The sequence below is a fragment of the Conger conger genome, chromosome 13, assembly GCF_963514075.1.
Source record: "Conger conger chromosome 13, fConCon1.1, whole genome shotgun sequence".
In the NCBI taxonomy this organism is placed as follows: domain Eukaryota; kingdom Metazoa; phylum Chordata; class Actinopteri; order Anguilliformes; family Congridae; genus Conger; species Conger conger.
Window position 1 is genome coordinate 24,770,433 of NC_083772.1, and position 19,830 is coordinate 24,790,262.

General features: G+C 49.1%; 1 protein-coding gene across 1 annotated transcript in view; it reads right to left on the reverse strand.

The window, feature by feature from the left end:
* The window catches only part of LOC133107901 (transmembrane protein 135-like), an 89,741-nt gene that overhangs the window by 13,840 nt on the left and 56,071 nt on the right, over positions 1-19,830 (reverse strand). The window lies entirely within an intron of this gene.

Genomic DNA, 19,830 nt, shown 5'->3' on the forward strand with positions numbered 1-19,830 from the left:
AATGAGAAGACGCTACAATGCACAAACACAAAACTTGGTATCAAACAAAGTGCAGACCATGGCTGTTATTGACATGCATATTACTGTTTTTAATCCGATGTTTTTGCAAAGGGGCCCATTTCTGAAAATGCAGTCAAAACAAAGTGAGCGCTGGAAAAAGAGAATCACCCCTGGTAACTCTCACAAAAGCCACATGAGAATGTTTTTTAGCTATAGCAGGTGGAGTAATTCCTGCGTAACTTAGGGCCTGCTTATCCTGCTTGTCTACCAGCCCCTCACACCCACTCCGGAGGGTGGGCAAAGGAAATAGCCTGACCTTGAAATTCAAGACGAGGGGGAAGGGGGATTGCAAGGCTTTGACTGGAGGCTTGCGGGAGTCTTATTTGCGCCAAGCGACGGCTCTGCTCTTTAATCTTCCCCGCCTCTTCGAACCCGTAACCCAAAACTGAAGTGCTGTGAAATTGATCTGAGACTATATTTACCCGGCCTGACGTGAACAGAAATAAGGGCTGTGCTGTGACTCGCCTTTGGACCGCTCCGATGGAGCAGGTGTTGGGGAGTCTCTCCCCCCACACCCACACCCACACCCACACCCACGGCCCAACACTTATTTCAGAGAGATGGGGTTTAGGGGGGGGGTGGGGGGGGGGGGGGGGTGGGAGCTGAATACAATCCAGCCAACGAGATAACGGACACCTGAACTCACAGAAGGTCAATCTGGAAATTGCTGACACCAATCAAGGGACCTTTGATCATTTTACACACACCTTTAAAAAAAGAAAGCACAGAGAGAGTAATGCCGGATCCTATATATCCAGTGCAGAAGGCTTTCCAGGGAATGCAGAACGCAGCCATAATGGTAATCCTTTCCAAAACACTTTTCAATTCCAGCAAAGGCTTCAACAGTTCTGCCTGAGGTTCTGTGTTCTTACTTCTCCAGGTTTCTCCTGAATATAACTTCAGATTCTTGTACTGCCTGGAATCCAATTACACTTGACAAATAAACTTTATATACTTGCGTATATTTGCTATTCAATAAATCATTTTGTCTGGGCCGAATACAAGAATAACACATCTAATGGACTGGCTGGTTTCAGAGGGCATAAATGACTTAAAGGTGACACTGTCCCATACCACTGCTGACCACACAACGTGTAACACAGGCCCTGATGCATTCAGGGCTGGGGAGATGACAGCCTAATGAGCCATTATTCATGGTAAACAAGATAGAATGCAGGCCAAAGTTCCCCTAAAGAGCCCTGGGTTTCAGCTGGGGACCTGCAGCAGCCTCTTGCATCACTGGACCCCCCCATCCCCTCCCTTAAACAGGTGCGGCCCCCGAAATAAAGCAGGGCAGGAGAGGCGGAGAGGTAAAGTCCTGAGGCTGGTGTGTGAGGATCCGCTCGGCACCGCTGACCCCGAAAATGGATCCTCACTCCATCTGTCACCAACGCCCCGCAGAAAGAATACACTTTGTTTACCGTTAGCCCAGACCCAGAGATGTGTACCCCCACCCCCACCCCAGCATACACCTCTGTGTGTGCTTTGCTGGAGAAAGACTCCGCAACGGAAAAGCCTGGCATTCTCTGGACCGTGTATATATATAAAAACATTTAGCTTGCTGGAAAATAACCTCGACTGAAGCACTTTTACATCATTGGACCTAATTACAGCCTTGGACCACCCGGAAATAAAACTCACTAATTCGATAACAGCCTCACGGAGCCATAAGAAAGAAAAACACTAACTAAAAAAAGCCTATAAGTAGCCATAATTTGCTAAACTGCGTTTGAAAAAAAGCAGTTCAGTGCAATAATGAGGGAAATGAGCCACACGCCCATGCTACTCGGTAGTTTAGATACAATCATCTAATCTGTCAAAACCCACAAGATAAGGGTTGTTGAAACCATTTCTCTTCAAAATGTAATGAGACAAATGGATATAATAATAGGTGGTTAAAGCGATGTGTAGGAATTTGTCTTGTCTGTTTACAAGAGATATAGCAAGCGCTGAAAAAGCGGAACCCAGTTCTTGTCAAAATAAACATAAAGGATTTATGAGTTCAAACATTACACATGGCGTACGGGGTCCTTCTCGTCGGTGGGGAGGTGAACATCTGCTCTTCAGCATCCTGCAGCACTCGGTACAGCCAGAGGAGCACTTCTAATCAAACAGACACTTCCAAAACGCCATGCCTCCACCGGCCGGTTCTGCTTTCAATACACTTCTACTCATCTGGAGCTGCACAAATGTCTAAACAACTCGAGGAGCCAGACGGACAACAGCACGCGGAATGTGCGATTCGCCCAGTACGTCGAGGCCCGCGTGCGTGTCTGTGCGTGTGTCTGCGCTCCGTGCGGAGCGTCGGGGTGTGTGTGCTGAGCGGCGTGACCGAGGAGGCCCAACGTGTTCGCGCTCGCGTGCGGTTTGTAGGGAGGTGGCCTCTTGGCGCCCGGGAGCCGTCGGGATGAATGAACCTCCCGCGTCCGTGATGGAAGGCAGCTGCTGATCACCTCCTGATCGGCCGCGCGGAGATCAGCGGCAGTGCTGATCGGCTGTGCGGAGATCGGCTGTGGATGCCTTAGCTCCTCAGTGGAAAATACTATACGTCTGGTCAGTGCTGCATTTGACTGCATGTATACATCCGTACAGATTCAGGAAACAAATAAAACATTGTGCACGGGTATTTTGAGTCTGTCCGAGTTGAACTGAATGGTGACATTGTATATTTGGGAGTTGTTCATGCACATGCTCAGTGCAAACCCTATTTAGCATAAGTTCTTACGGTGGCACACAAGTTTAACTAGAGTGAAGTTTGATGGGTACTTGGGCCTCAGCATGTGGCCACTGAGGGAGCAAAACGAGTATCTCCCGATAAAAAGGCCAGCAAAATTAATGAGAGGGTGAACGGCAAGCCCAGCCTCACATGTCATAAGGTGATTGGCTTATCCCGCACAGAGCAGGTCACATGCTCAAGATGGTAGAAGAGACACAGGGTTCAAGAGCCAAATGCTCAGCAAATATTTTGAGGTCCCGTCGGACTCAGAAAATACAAATTACTTTGACCTTTGTTTAATGTAAACTGTGCATTCCACAGCAAAACAGTCTATGCTGAAACCAGGAACAAATAACCTAGAGGAGCAGCTATGGCATGTTTGCAGAAAGAGGTCATGAAGGAACACAATCATTAAACAATGTCAGACAGAAATTTATACAGGACTCTTTTTACAAGATGTTTTTTCCTTAAACTCCCAAACTCTGCTCCCATGAACACCATAAAACAGCAATGGGTTAGTGTAAATTATAAAACTGATGTCAACAAACTCAGAACAGCCACGTACACATTTAAGGATAATCCCCAAGGTCCTTTTGCAATGCTCAGTGGGAAATGAGCTGGGAACAGACAAGGGCTCATCGACTACAGTAAGTTTCAGTTCCGTGGCAGTGATTTTCCATTTTTTTTACACTAACAAACATTAAAAAAAGCAACGGCCAACAAAGCCGCCAAGATAGACAATCCCTCCGAACCTGCCTGAGCTGGCCTGACTCTTCACGCAGTACGTGTGTGTTCATACGGGACCCCTGAAAGCAGGGAGATTTACTGTGGAAGAATTCAGAAGCCAAACGGGGAGAAGAGGAAAGGACTGAGTGTATGAGGGGCGCTGGGGGGGGGGGGGGATTCAGGCATGGTGCCTAACGCAAATACACACGGACATATTCCCCGGGAGTCAGCCCGTGTGTACCCGCAGCTAGAAATGTCGCAGGATAAATATTTGAATCTCTGCGGTTCTTGCTGCAGTTACTTGCTCTGTCATAACGTGCGTGCTTGTAAACTCACAGCGGGACATACCAGCGCACACGGTCTGGCAGCCCTCTTTTTATGTAAACAGTGACATAAATACTTAACTAACGGCACATTTGTTATTACACATTTGATTTGCTGTGCAATAATACGTTGAGGCTCTTGACGTTTTGAGCGGCGTCGGGGGATGGGGGGACAAGAGGCATTTCAGAAATGTATCATTATTCGGGGGAGTGACTCAGCTAAATAAACAGTGCTCCCGATCGAGTGTGGAGGAGTTGTTTTCAGAGCGGGTGGCTAAGGCTGAAGAGTGCTGGAACTCCACTCCGAGGAGGCCAGAGGCAGCCTGAGCTGAACTTGCACCCTGCCCCGACGCTACGCCAAAAAAATAATCCCACCATCACTCCACGGAGACAACCGGGAGGAATTAGTCGGCCAGGCGTGTCTCCACTGCCAATTTCCCAAGGTCAATTTATTGCAATTCCACCTCTTCCCCCGACAGGGGAACGAATGTAAGGCTATCACTGCTTATAGCAGGGAGCAGACAGACTTGCCAAAACTAGAACAAATATTTTTGAAATTAATCAAGATGAACGCATATCGTCAGATTCGGATTATTCTCAGCAGCCAAAAAATGTCGAGATTTAATGAAGATTCCGCTCAGCTTTGCCCTTATATTACTGCCCCTCGTCTTACTTTCAAAGTTTTCAGATGTATAGCCTACTTTATTTTAATACTATATCAATGCATATGCTGAACAAAAGCACTGAATAAGCATATAATTATCCTTCCTCAATCAAAAAAAGTCAGATTTCAGCAGGGGCAACGATTGGAGGAGAGCACATGCCTGTCTGCTTTCCCGAACAACAGAGGCTGCGATGAGCATTGCACTGGGAGCAGGATTGGGTTAGCCAAAGTGAGGAGAGAAAATGCATTTCAGGCAGTAAACTAAGCTAAATACTGTCAGGATAGACAGGTTATCACAGATTAGAGGTGCCCACAGACAGGTAGAGGTAGGCCTTGAAGAGAAACTAGCGGAATGGGAGAAACTAAGCTTATTCTGAATGGCAATGGCTGAGGTTCTTGGCAGGGGAACTGCCAATTGGACTGCATACAACCAAAGGAAGGGGATACTGTAGGGAATTACTCTGGAAGGAAATTGGTGGCATATGCAGAATCTGGTGGCACAGAGGGCAGGGCTGTGACACATTAGGGCATTGATATGCACGCAACGAGCCAAGCCCTAACTCCGGCAACTGCCCCAGCCCTGGAACTTGTAGGAAAACGGAACATTTATTTTGGCGAAAGGGAGGGAAAGGGAGGTTCAGAAAAACTTGTGGGAAAAAGATGTGCAAGGGAAAGTCTACATGTCTGTACACCTCTCAGAACTCTTCACCATTTTGAGGGAGGTTGTGGGCCAGAAACAGGGTTCAACAGCCTGGGTCAGCACAGCAGACCCAAATTATATCTATTGGCCATTAGGAGGCTGGCAGTGTGATATGCTGATAGATATAGGATTGTTTTGAGAGCCAACCGAGTCCTGTTTCCCTCCACAAGCCCGCAATCTCATTCTCCTCTTCTGGTCTGCATGTACAATCCAACCCAAGTTCACCATCGCAATCTTTCCCCACAAGTGCTGATTCATTTCGTCGGGCCACTCCCAAAAAACATGTCTGGATGTTACTGATGGTTTTCAACAGCGGGTTGAGGCATTCGTTACCCCCACGTGCACGACACCCTGCTGATGCAGCAGCCATTTTGGCAGAACAAACCCTGAGCACCTGGCTTCAGATGAAGGTACGCATTCTACAGGGGCAGTGATGAAGGAGGTGTGTAACGTAAACTCACCGAGTTCCCAACACCAAGTCAGCTCACCATGTTCCCAACAGCGCAACCTTCATGAGAAATAACTCAAAGATTACTTCCAGATCAGCTTTAGTTTCTGTGTGTGTGTAAAGTACAATTCCTTCTGTTTTCATAAAAACGGATATGAAATGGATTGCGTACATAACTCGAAAGTATCATGGTAATAGTGCTCCACTGTGACATTGTGGTGGGGAAGCTGCTGCTAACGAGAGACAACGAACCAGACAGGCATATACGGCGGTGTTCCGACCATCCTAAACAAACACGGTCTTCCGAACGCAGGGACATTGTGCAGTTCTTTGTCATTTACTCTATAAATATTGGTCCAGTTTACATCAATCAAACTGTTAGTGTCTGAGATAGTCAATAAGCAACTATAAACATAAATCACATTCCTTAGGAGAAAAACTACCATCGAACGGATGTTAACTTCTGGTGGAAGCGACTGCTTCTCCGTGTTCGGCTCGGAGCAACAAATGAAGTGGCCACACAAAACCCAATTTATAAAGGGTGGCAGCAACAGCCACAGTGTTAACAGCAGGCCTGCGGAAAAGGAGAGCAGCCCCACACAGCAGGAATGGTCTGACACCCTTCAGAGATGACAGGGAGCCAGCAGACACCTCTCAGTATGGAGTGGGCACTTCAGGTTCAATTCAGGAGCGCTGACACCTGCTGGTGTTCTGAGTGGCCATAGATAAAATTGACTGTGGTAAATGAGGTTAGAGCAAGAGGCTGAGGCCCTCCTCTACAAGAGGACCTACAGGTCACCCTGCCCAAGATGGGCACTCAGATAATGGCGAAGTGACTCATGAAGGGGGCCGCACTGAACCCTAAATGGGAAGGGCCATGGAGAGCACGGTTAACAACTAGCGACTACTAGCCGTGGAATCGGACAGGAATGAGAATGCATTATCAGATGCACAGTAGGAGGGTGGATGCACAGTAGGGCCACACTTCAATCACAACTGTGCAGTTTATCAGACTAGTTTGCTGATTAACTTTTTGTTAGGTTAGCAGCTCACAGTCATTTCCATCTTGATTCTTACTCGTCCTTTCGATTGAATCCTAATTTAATGATGAAATGGATGAAACAGGCTCCTGTTTGTACAGCCTGGGCTCAGGTTTACATTTCTGACATTTCTAAGACTCTTTAGTAGGCCCTTCTGTCCAGAGTAATTGGCACAGACGGCTTACATTACTGTTGCATAAAGTTTACACAGCTGAATGTTTACTGAAGTGATTCAGGTGAAATACTGCGCTCCAGGGTATGCTGGCAGTACAGCGGCAGAGGCCGGCTCCCCAGGTCCATAACCACAATACCACACATGTGGGCAAACAATGTACACACTCAAGCAAATATAACCCCATCATATCTACACTTACGATTTGCTAAAGTTCAGATGTAATTATCCACATTTTAAGGGTTGTATGCTTTATGATTTATAGGAAGGAAACCTCCCTCCAAAGGAGTGGCATATGTGATGAATAATTTCCAGATAACACTCGTCTCGTATGAAGTGAGTGTGTGTACTTCAACAAAGTGCTGTGAAGTGTAAAGTAAATTTGATTCCCGACATTATCCAACACGCTTCCTTGGGAGGCCTGAACAGAATACGCTATTGTTTCTGCAACATGTGCCTGTGTTTAGAGTCTGAATGCAAAAAGGAAAAAATCACACTGAGAAACATGCCATAAAAATGCCCAGTACATTTGAAGTCAAATTAACTTCATCTGTAGAGCATGACTAATTGGATTCAACTTTATTGAAAGATAATCACATACCTTCAAATCTGCTACATCTGATTTTTAAGAACTGGCAAGCTCTGAGCCACAAAGCATTCCAAAATATAAAAAGAGAAAATAAAATGAATAACTGATAAAGTGCCAGAACCAGGTTTAAATAGTTCAGTTTAGGGTTTTGTTTGTTTGGTTTGGATCACATGGAACTAATCATGTGCTCGCAAAGGTGTTACGCAAGCCACAGCACCTCCAGTATCCTTGAAACCAAGTGATTAAGAAGTCAAATGTCTGATGCTGATTACCGTTAGCATTATTTCCTGTAATTATGGAGTGATGTCTCTATGCTGCGTGAGGGGAAGGAGAATGTGGGGAGTGTTGAAAGTGCTGCACCCAGGTTAAAGAGCCGAGGCTGTGGCCGGGCCTGCTGGTACACGCCATGGAGGACCAGGCCAAAGCAAACAGGCCTGCAGGAGAGAAGCCCTCAGCCCTGTGGAGGGCTGGGGAAGGGCTCCTGGAGATACGGCCTGGCCCAGCAACCGGAACACGCCGCCAGGACCAGACCTGGGTCAAACACGTCATTGTTCTGGATTCAAATACTTTTCTGTGCTAGACTGATCTTGCCTGGTGCGAATGAGCCAGCCAAGAGGACCAGGAGGCCAGGTTAGCACTTTTTGAGAGGATTTTGTAGGTTCCAATACAAAAAGAGAAGTTCAGTAAAGTGTAGGAAAGTATTCGAATCCCAAAAAATTACAAGTTTGAATGAAGGACCCGAGGAGACCGCCGCCATTATAATCTGGTCTTTAAGGGAGTTACCGTGAGCCTATGGGGCAGTCTGATGGGACATGGACCGGACATTGTGAGTGATGTATTCCATGGCGTGTAGTCTCATGGGACATGGACCGGACATTGTGAGTGATGTATTCCATGGTGTGTAGTCTGATCGGACATCGATCGGACATTGTGAGTGATGTATTCCATGGCGTGTAGTCTGATGGGACATGGACCGGACATTGTGAGTGATGTATTCCATGGTGTGTAGTCTGATGGGACATGGACCGGACATTGTGAGTGATGTATTCCATGGCGTGTAGTCTGATCGGACATCGATCGGACATTGTGAGTGATGTATTCCATGGCGTGTAGTCTGATGGGACATCGACCGGACCTCGTGAGTGATGTATTCCTCTGCATACGGTGGGGAGCCTGCTTGTAAGACTCAACACTCAAGCTCGCGGAGCAGCTTGGGTTGCGCAGGGCCAGATGGATCAGGGCCACCCCGTGGCGTTCACACAAAACAGGATGTGAGCCCCCCCGCCCCGCCCGGCGCGGTGGCCCTCACTGAAACCCAACGCTCAGCGTGGGACAGCCCGGTGGAGGAGCCGGCCCGGGCGTCAGGCCCCGACGGGGCGCCACCGGAGAAGCCCGGACGGTCCGTGCTCCGAGCCGTGGAGAGATGCCTCCTCCCGCGCGCGTCTGAGGGGGGGAAACCGAGGGTCTGATTTCTCACACCCCTGTCTCCCTCCCCTCCCAGACTCCCCAGCCTCGCTCAACAGCTATATCTCCCAGCTGCTGACTTCACGCTTTTCACGAATATGAACCCGGACACGTGGAACCATGCAAGTCACGTATCTGCACCACGCCCCTGCTGGAACGGTGACCCCAAAGGAGTGAAGCACAGACAGTCCCCCAAACTAACTCAAACTCAAACTCTAAGTCCATGTATTCTTTAAGCAGTAGGTTCATGTATTCCGTAAACTCTACAACTTGTTTTTGGAGAAGTTGTGGAGTGCGCGGACTCATTCCAGAAGCTTGCTTCATGCAGAAGGCATTCCTCAGCGCTGCGGAGGAAGAACGATAAGCTGCCCCCCCCCTCCCCCCAGCTGCCTCCCTGGGTCTCCTGTGTTTTGTGTGAAACACTAAGTCATCCCGCGGAATAACATCTCGCTGGCAGGCGGAAGATCACGACTCCCACGCGGGCGCTGAGACGGGGCCACGTCTGGACCCCCGGCAAACCCGGCCGTAACCCTTTCATTTGTCATCGGTCCTGAAGTGCGGACCGGGGCGAACGGCCAGCGTCACGCAGCGGCATTCCGCGTCCCGGGCCTGCGCCGTCGGCTCTGGCAGCGGAGACGATGCGTAAACACCTCCCGCGGGCGACGACTGCTGCTGCTGCCGTGGCCCTCGACGCGTCAAACCCGCAACCTCAGCTCCTCACTTAATCCAGACCAGAGAGAACCCGCCGTAACATAAGAGCGTGTCGTCTGAACCGGCGGGGTATTCGCCAGGGGCCTCCGTCCCTCTCCTCCGCGAGGGCCCCCGAACGCGCTTTTCGAAGGCCGCGGGGCCCTTGCGTTCGTTTTCGTGCGGAAACGGCGTTAGAATGAGCGTGCACGCGGGCTCTTCCGGCCGCCCTCCCGTTATTCCAGATTCCAGGAATGAAGGAATGACAGGCCCAGGTTCAGCAGCCGTTAGTTTTCCGCGCTGATAACGAGTCCTGTTTTCTTTTACGGAGCACGCACTTTCACCAGCACTTAAAAGTAGGGAGGGGAAAAGCTTGGCTGAAAAACTAATTAACCTTGAGCGCGACCTCAACAGAAACACTACCCCAGAATAATAGGAAACATAATGCCGAAAGGGGAAAAAAAGAAGCAAATGATTAATAACAACGGCCAGTACTCCCTGTGCATAAAAATATGTGTTATTTATTTCTTGTTCCAGTCCATCTGCGGCTGGAGGCCGGGGAGTTTGGGCTCAGTAAACACAGGAGGGGGGGGGTATCAGAGCGTGGCCCTGCCACACGTACGCCTCGTACACGCCAGCCTGCCCAACGCAGCCGTCTGCCCGGCCCCAGACACGCGCCCTGGCATTCAGCACGGGGCCCGAGCTGTTGTCCTGCGAGGTCACGAGCTGACTACGTCGACTACGTAAAATCCCCAGACGTTCCCCTCTCAGCACACTTTCTGCTGCGATAAAACCCGCTATCAAGGCACAGCCCGTCGGTTAATGCGGCTGATCTAAAATGATTATCTTAAACACTACCAGCCCTTTGCCCGTCCTAGTTTCCCCTTATTACACAAACCATTCTGTATTTTTACGCTGAGAAAAAATAAACGGTTTCTCCATAATTCACTTTGTCATGAGGAAGTTGGAGCTGAAGGAGGAGCAGACGGCTCAGTGTGTTTTTGTAGAAGCGCGGTTTCAGGTTTACGGCTTTGCGGACTCAGCTCTCTCCGGCCGCAGAACGCAGGAACCAGCTGACGAGCTGTTCGCCATGGTGATGGATGGAGCGATTACCCAGTGTCAAGGGCGGACCCGGAAACATGGCGACGTGCCTATTTTGGGCCAGGCACCTGTTGACAGGCGTTAAGAGCGAGGTGAACCTCGGAGGGGCTTCAGACCTGGACATCTGTGCAGGAAGTAAGGTCTTAAGGTTTGAGGCCTACTGTTTCTGACAGCCTGCTACACACTTCATTCTGGAGGTTTCTGACCAGCAACTGCATTTTGCCATTAAAAACAAATGATTTTGCACAGGCAGCTGCGGTGGGCAGCACAGCAATTTTTCCAACTATAAATTCCAGAGTATGCAGTGGACCGAGGTGAACACACCAAAGACCGAAAGCAAGAGGCATTTTACATTTCATATTTTTAAGGAAGGAACTCTTGCATAAAGAAGTTCTCTATTTCAGACTTGTGGCACCGTGGTCAAATGAGCGCATTATGCTGGAACCGTGTTGTGCAACATTCTGGATTGCCTGCACTTCTCCTCACGTGTTCTCAGTTCACATGCTCAAAAACCAAAATGTAAATGCCCATACAGGATGAGTTTGTGAGAACGGTATGGACTGGCCCTACCGCTGGCCAGAACAGTCACACTGGTCTCTCTTTTCTCCTCAGTGTTGACCTGGGCTGTTGGCGGATCGTTATCCCTGACTCCTCACCAGTAGGTGGCGATAGAGGGGATGTGAGCAGGGGCCAGGCCTTGCCGAGGGGGGGGGGGTTTCTCAAACTGGGCTTTGTGCCTCAGCGGGGGGATCAAAGCCGCGCAGCGGGTAGCCCGCTCGGCATCGCGCTCCAATTGGCCGGCCAGTAACAGCAGCCCTCTGTCAATCATGGAGCGAAGCTAAAATTGGCAGGAATTGAGGGCTAATGTAGCACACGACTAAGGGCTCAAATCCACTCCTCCACAGAAGAACAGTCTCAGATAACACCTACATACACAGCCTCCCACCTGCGCCTGCTTTGCCTTTCTAAACACACAAATCAGCAGCACACACACACTCACACAGGTACACACACACACACTCTCACACAGATACGCACACACACACACACACACACACACAGATACGCACACACACACACACACACTCACACAGGTACACACACACACACTCTCACACAGATACGCACACACAGACACACACAGATACGCGCACACACACATACACACAGATACGCACACACACACACACACACAGATACGCACACAGATATGCACACAGATATGCACACACACACACACACACACACACAGATACGCACACACACACACACTAACACACTAACACACACACTCTCACAGACTCACACAGATACGCACACACACTCACACACTAATACACTAATAGACACACACACACACACACTCTCACACACACACACACACACACACACACACACACACACCCACACAGGTACACACACACACAATCACACACTAACACACTCACACTCACACACAGACACACACACTAACACACTCACACAATCACACAATCACACACACACACACACACATCAACGCACTCACACAAAAACAGATAATGTGTAAAATTATACTCAACAAGACAGACAAATGGAAAAACAAAGCAAGAAAAAGATACAGGAAGGAAATGCAAATATTGTTTCCAAACATGAAAACAGAAATGCGGGTAGTGTTTCTACAAAAGGAAACAAATTAAGGTAATGTTTCCAAATATACGAACATAAATGCAGATAGTGTTCCCAAACATGGAAACAGAAATGCAGGTAGTGTTTCTAGAAAAGGAGACAAGGCAATGTTTCCAAATACACAAACAGAAATGCAGGTAGTGTTTCCAAACATACAAACAGAAATTAAGGCAGAGTTTCCGGACATGCAAATACAAATGAAGGTAGTGCGTCTACATTTGTTATTTTATTGTACAGATACCGACACAAGTGGAAAGAAGGCAATGATAAAAGTAGTATGAACACAAATCAACCAATGCAAATGCACATGCACACACCAACTCATAAACACACAGACCCCAGTGAGTACAAGACCCTCATTCTCTCATCCAAGAGAACCGGAGGGCACGTTATTTTTGTGACCCCTCTCCCTCCTTTCTGCATCATGTTTCCAGATGACGGGAACATGACGAACAGCCAAACCTCGGGCACTTCAATGGGCCGGCTACAATGGGGGCCTGTGAGTGACAGGTGGAGGCAGCCAGAGGGAGGGGACCCTCTCTTCCTCCCCTCCGTGGGGCGGCGGGGGGGAAACCGGAGCCCTTAAAAGGCTCTCGGGTTTCGGGGCCCAAACACCTCTCCCAGGTGAGCAACTTCCCCCCCGTGGGCCGCTGACCAATCACGGGCCTGAACCCGACACCCGCCATGGAAATGCTTCACAGAGCATGCTGATGTCATTCCTGTGGCATCACCCCCCACCCCCCCACCCCCCCGCTTTCCCTGGCTCCCATTTCCTCTGCTCTTACCCCTGGCATCTTCAGTCAGATCCTCCTTTTTCAGTTTCAATACTTTTCGTACACCGCACTTTTTTAAAATGCAGAATTCATTTAATAAATGTCATGTTTCAACGGCCAGATTTATGGAAGCTCTGTAAATCTGAAGGAAATCTTTTATCAGAGGAGCTAGGGTATAAAGCACTGTCTGAAGCATTGTGTGTCATGTAAAAATGATTCATGAAATGTCAGGAAAGTAACTGCGGAATGACTTCCAGGAGCAGGCTTTCTTGATATTGCTAACTGAGCATCTTGTCCAAGAAAAAGATTTTAAAAGTTACTGTCCACGTCTGCAAAAATAGAAGTAGACTGCTAAGAAAATCAAATAATCTAATCTAATGAAACCATGAAGTTGTGCCTTCAATCAATCAACATGACTGCTTTTGCTAAATAGGTCATCTTCTTTGGCTTGAACGCTTTGTCCTGGCCATGAGCATAAAATAAGAAGACATCTCAAGATAAACATAATTCCATAATTCAGAAAAAAGGTCATAAATGCATTCACGTCATGATTAGACTGCTAGTATGAACTGTAATGCTAGATTGCTCTCTACAATGGCCATTGTGCTTAAAATGCATTGGAACATTTCTGAATGACCAATTCCCAACCTGCCACAACAGTTCTTCAGATGTACAGGAAAGGCTTTTTGCCTCCACGGCCCACTTAAAAATAGAGCACTATTGAAAATCCCATGGAAAAATAATAACAATGCAATACAGAATGTTTCCATGCATTATTTTCCATTGCTTCCATTCAATTCCATTATTTACACTATAATCGCTTGTTTTACTGGACGAGCAAATACAGAGAGCAATGGACATATTATTACGATGAAGAAGAATGTTATTACTGTTATTATGATAATGTGATATTATTTCACAGAGCCAACAGAGGGCAGGAGAGAGCAGAACGGGGGTCTCTGGTCTGCCGTTGCCATGGCACACAACACGGAGCTCAAACTCTCCGGTCAGGTGACGGCTTACAAAGGAGAGAGACTCGCAGTTCATATGGAAAAGCTCAAGCCAGAGATTAAAAAATAAATAAATTAGTGTAAATCATTTTAAGGAAATCATCCTGCTTCTCCAATGAGATTAGGACTGCAATGGCAGCCTTCCTGATTGGTTTAACCCGCGTCACACTTGGGGTTTGGCGTCGGCCCCACCCCCCCCCCTCTTGTTCGCTCTCCTGTCACAAGACGCTGGTCTCAGATTTGGCTCGATGCACCGTGAAAATCGAATTTCACAGACAAGTCGCAAACGAGGAGGAGTGAGTGGCCCGGTCTTATTTATGGAGCTGGAGTCCTCCGATCCAGCCTTGTGATCTTTTTCTTAATAGGGCATATCATTTCTGACCCTCCTCTGAAATTCAATCTCCAAAAGTTTGACGCCATCCGTGACATGGCCACGCTACGTGCCTTGTTTTCACCGGCGAAGAAAGCGGGGGTGGGCTGAGGTGAGGATGCGGTTCTTCAGAACTGATCACGGACTGTCGTTTCACACTCGAGTTTCCCTCTTCCCTCCTTCGGACTGCGGCATTCCGCATCCTCACGCGTTCCAAGGAGTGTGTGAACGCACATTCCACCATGTTGTTGTCAGCTTTCTCCCCTCTCCAAGATCAACCGTTTTCTAGGACATACTTTGTACGAAACAAATGAAGTACAAGTAAACAGAAAGTCATTACGTAAAGTAAAAATAGTATAAGTGTGAAATGCGTTTACGCACGCCATTAAAGAGAGAATGTGAAATAAGCTGTTATAGGCACCACAGGGGTATGAGATCACTCCTTCACCTGCTCAGTATTTCTCGAGTCTGCTTGTTTATGGAGTGATTACCCCAGCCTGAAAATTACCCTACTGCAATTACTGACAGCATCAACTGCACCTACGCCATAGTCAAAGCATTTCCACGCTTCTATGGTTTCTTCTGTACCCGTCGGGCCTTCGTGAGGTAAGATCTGGCATAGCTTGAGAATGAAGACAGAATGAAAGCAGCCCTTTACATGGAAAACAATATAGTGACGTAATTATCATGACTGATATTATAAGTATTTTACCAGTCACTTGCTCATTAACGGTTATTCAAATAGCGCACTGTGAGACTCGAGACACAATATAGGAAATTTGGTTGTATGGATAAGGCCTGGTGTTTTTCTTCAAGGCTAGTTTTCAGGGTGAACTCTTAAGACTTACAAATCTGTGATTATGTTCCCTGTTTCTGAGGAACATGCAGCTTCATACACCTGCAATCAGACAAAGAGAGATAGTGAGAGAGAAGGGGAGGGAGAGAGAGAGAGATGGAGAGATGGAGAGGGAGAGAGAGACGGAGATAGAGATGAAGAGGGAGAGATGGAGAGAGAGAGAGATAGAGATGAAGAGGGAGAGATGGAGAGAGAGAGAGAGATGGCGAGAGATGGAGAGGGAGAGAGAGAGATGGAGAGGGAGAGAGTGAGATGGAGATAGAGATGAAGAGGGAGAGATGGAGATAGAGATGAAGAGGGAGTGATGGAGAGAGAGAGAGATGGCGAGAGATGGAGAGGGAGAGAGAGAGATGGAAATAGAGATGAAGAGGGAGGGATGGAGAGACAGAGAGATCGAAAGACAGGCAGAGAATGAGAGGAAAGAGGAGGACAGAGAGGGGGAAGGCTGGGATAGATAATGGGCGAGCAGTGAAAAGCAGGAGCGGGCTTTGATCTTCGGGGGAAAGGTGAGAAGCGGTGGGAAGGGGAATCATATGCTGTGTGACTCCTGATAGCCTGAGCCGGTGCGCAGCGTCACAAAGAGCAGAGCAATTAAAGGAAACCCGAGCGCCCCGCCAAACAACGCGCGGCACACAAAGGCCCCGACGGCCGGGCACGGAGCGCCCCGGCACTGCAGGCACCTGCTGAGAGCAGCCCATTCACCGCCCCCCCCGTTCTCAGGGCCCTGCGGGGCCCGGCGGGGTCTGAGACATCCTCTCATACACCCACTCACCTACAGACACTCACACACCGTTCAAAAGAAACCCTCGTCTTTTTCCGCCTTGTTGTATTTGGTTGCATGTCCTTTGCATGCCGTGACGTCCTGATGTATGTGACCTATCAACATCATCAGGGTCTGGATTATTGTCAGGTTGCCCTACAAGCGATACTGAAACTCACTGCCTTTGAATGGACCTCGATGGGAATTGGGGAGTGGGACTAGAATCAGCTGAAAATGATGCTGATACAGCATGGAACACATTTGTCGGCTAAACGGCTTTCAGTCATCAAGGGTCCACTTGGTGGTGTATACACAATCGAAAACATACCCACGTCAACACCCACACACCTACACACAAACAAACACACCCCCCACACACTGACGACACAAAGAAGTCAGACTCACACACACATACATACCCACAAACACGCCAGCGCGATAGATACACGTGCACGGAACAAACAAACAGCCTCCTACTTTCATGTTTCACCAAAGGGATGCCTTTAGTATGCAGCTGGAATAGCGATTAGGCCGCCGCTAATGGCATCCAGAACGTGCTATCGTGAGTAGCGTAATATGACTGGGGGAGTGAGCGTCCAAACACATTTTTAATGGCATTTCCATGCAATGTGGCATCGTGCTAAGATGTTTACAGCTCAGGCCCGCGGAGGAGAAGAGTTGGCACCGAGCGGTTAACAGCTAATCCATCGTGAATCGGGACAGGATATTACTCTCCGGACTCATTTTCCCCCTCGGAAAAAAAAAGGGGGCCGACAGCCCGGACATGTTATCACTGCCGAACAAAACAATAAAAGCTTTCAGCAGCTCCCGCAGGATGACAGATAAGAGCCGCGGGGCCCGTTTCTGAGCCACCAGGACGGTGCGACCGAGACGAACGGGCCGGAGCGGCGGGATTACCTCACGGCTCGCCCAGCACTGTTCTCCTCAGACTCCGCTGCCACTCAAACTGGGATGGACACAAACATTACTGCATTACACACCTCGGGCGGAGAATACGCCAAGCCGACGGACCAGCGACAGTTCCCCCGACTACGGCCTACGATGAGGGGCGTCGACGGCCCTGGCTGGGAGCGCACAACACAAACCGCTCTGCTCCAGACTCATTTATCCTGGTTTTCCACCCAGACACATGCAGGTTCTGGTAGCGCTGGATACTAGCAATGTTGAAAGCAGTACTAACAGTGCTTAAAGTGGAAATACAAGTGCCGGTACTCATTTGAGTGACATCTAGACGTGCCAAATGGCAAACATCGACCCAGCACGCCCTTTCTCTCACGTCAACACGCTGATTGGGTTGAAGGGCCGACTACAGAAATGAGCCTGGTCCTTCCGGGACCTTCTGCAGCCGACGGCAGGCACACAGCAGGCAGACTGGACGCTATGGTCGGCTCGGTGTATTCCCTTCTTTAGACAAGGCTTTAGAAGGCCACTAATGTCGGCACAACGTTCCTTCAATCCAACCTGACTGGAGTGAGATTTTCAGACTGTGCATCTTATGTCATGAGCTCCAGTGAGCCAATCGCACCATTCAGTGTCCTTAGCCATGTAACGCCGTGAGCTCCAGTGAGCCAATCGCACCATTCAGTGTCCTTAGCCATGTAACGCCGTGAGCTCCAGCGAGCCGGAACAACAATGACATTCCTTAATTACTTGTAAAGGGGTAAAAAAGACCCCATTCCACTCCAGGCTCTTTCAATTTACACAAGTTTCCCCCCCTTTAATTCCGGCTTCCGTGTCAATCCCCAAAATAGAGACAGGGTCCGGCTGGGGCAGGCCTATTGTGAGTCGCCGTGGTGACGGACGAGGATTAGCTGCCGTGGCAACCGGCGGTCTTTCTCGTCCACACTTCTTGGGAGCCGTGTTTGCGTGTGGCGCATGCAGGAGGGCCCCGCGCTGAAAGAGCCTCTTCACTCGAACAGCCCGCGCTGCCAGCCCGGCAGCCTTATCCACACACCAACCTCTATTTTTCTCCCTCCTATTTTTTATTTAATGTTTATTTGAGTAGGGACAATGCCAGGAGACATGGCATCATTACTGGCGGTTTACACCAGGTTCATGTAGCTGATGTTCTGCATACAGAGATTCTAACGAGACTCTACCCGTCCCTAGTTAGGCTTTTTTATTAAAAAAACAAGACGGAAATTGTTAAATGGAAGGATTGTTTAAAACGCCACGGGTGAGCGCAGAACGACTTTTTACATTTATCCGTTCTGCGAGCTGCTTTTAGCGGTTAGCACGCACATTTCAGTGAGAGGTTTGTTCTGGATTTGTCTGGCCCTCAGGAGGGGCTAAAATTAGGCGAGCGGGGATGGAGGCCAGAGGTTTAAGCGTGTTCTGAATCACTCTTGTTCTGCCGTGGTATTCTCGTCTTCAGATCGGAGATGCTGATACTGTCGGAACATCTGCGCGCAAGGTAAAACAAACACGGCGCTGTCTCTCTGTCGTGTGAACGGGGAGCTCCCGCCCCTCTCAGGCAGGGGTACTGCCCGTCGATGCCTCGCAGCGGCTGATGGCTTTCAGCCCCAATAACTGTGAGTCTGAGTCCTGCGCTGCCCACCTTGTGTTCCTGATTTAGACTTCAGCCCCGTCCTCCGCTGAACCGTGAACCCCCCCCCCCCCACCGCCCGTCAGACCGTGCACCTCTTTGTTCTGCCCTGACCTACGCCGTCGCTCAATTTGTCCAGGCCCCGCGGTTCTGCCCCCCTCCTGACCCGACGCGCATCTCCACACCCGCGCGTCACCCGCGCCCCGTCGCCCGGCAACAAGGCGCAGAAAGGCTTTATGAGATGGCGCATCTGCCCATCTGCCCCAGTGCACAGTCAGCGGAGCGCTTGTTCTACACGTCAGCTGTGCCCCCACGGCTACCGTACGCCACAGGCACTCCACCAATCAGAGCAGCCGCTGGGGAATGGGGGGGGGGACTGTGGACTGAACCCCGTCTCCCCGGGAGACGCCACCACGCTCGGACGGCCTGGATCTGGTCTGGGTGCAGGACACACCACCGCGCTCAACACAGGGACCTCTCTGTGGGGTAGCACATCTAAACCTGCTGTTTACCTTCCTACAAACTCCTAACGAACATGACAAAGGACAGACTGAGCCTGTGGAACTTCATCAAGTCTGGGTGACAGTTGTGCAAGTTCAGAAATGGCATTTTCCTCTTAGCCTTGCTAGGCTGCGGGCAAATCTGACACTGGACAAAATGCTGCTGATTGTGCATATATTAATTAAGAATATATTCATTAAACATGAACAATCCGATAGGGGGGACACCACAGCCATTTTGACAAAGATGGTTCCGGAAATGTAATGAATCTTCATGAATGTGCCAACGTCTGGAGCAACAAATGGGCAGCCTGTAGCGTAGTGGTTAAGGTAAATGACTGGGACACGCAAGGTCGGTGGTTCCAATCCCGGTGTAGCCACAATAAGATCTGCACAGCTGTTGGGCCCTTGAGCAAGGCCCTTAACCCTGCATTGCTCCAGGGGAGGACTGTCTCCTGCTTAGTCTAATTAACTGTATGTCGCTCTGGATAAGAGCGTCAGCCAAATGCCAATACTAATGTAATGTAATTACAGAATCACAACAATGTACATGTACAGTTTATGCAGCTTCTGTGTGTATACTGGGTGTGCTTGTGTGAACCCATTGTGAATTACACATATATACCTGTATGTATTC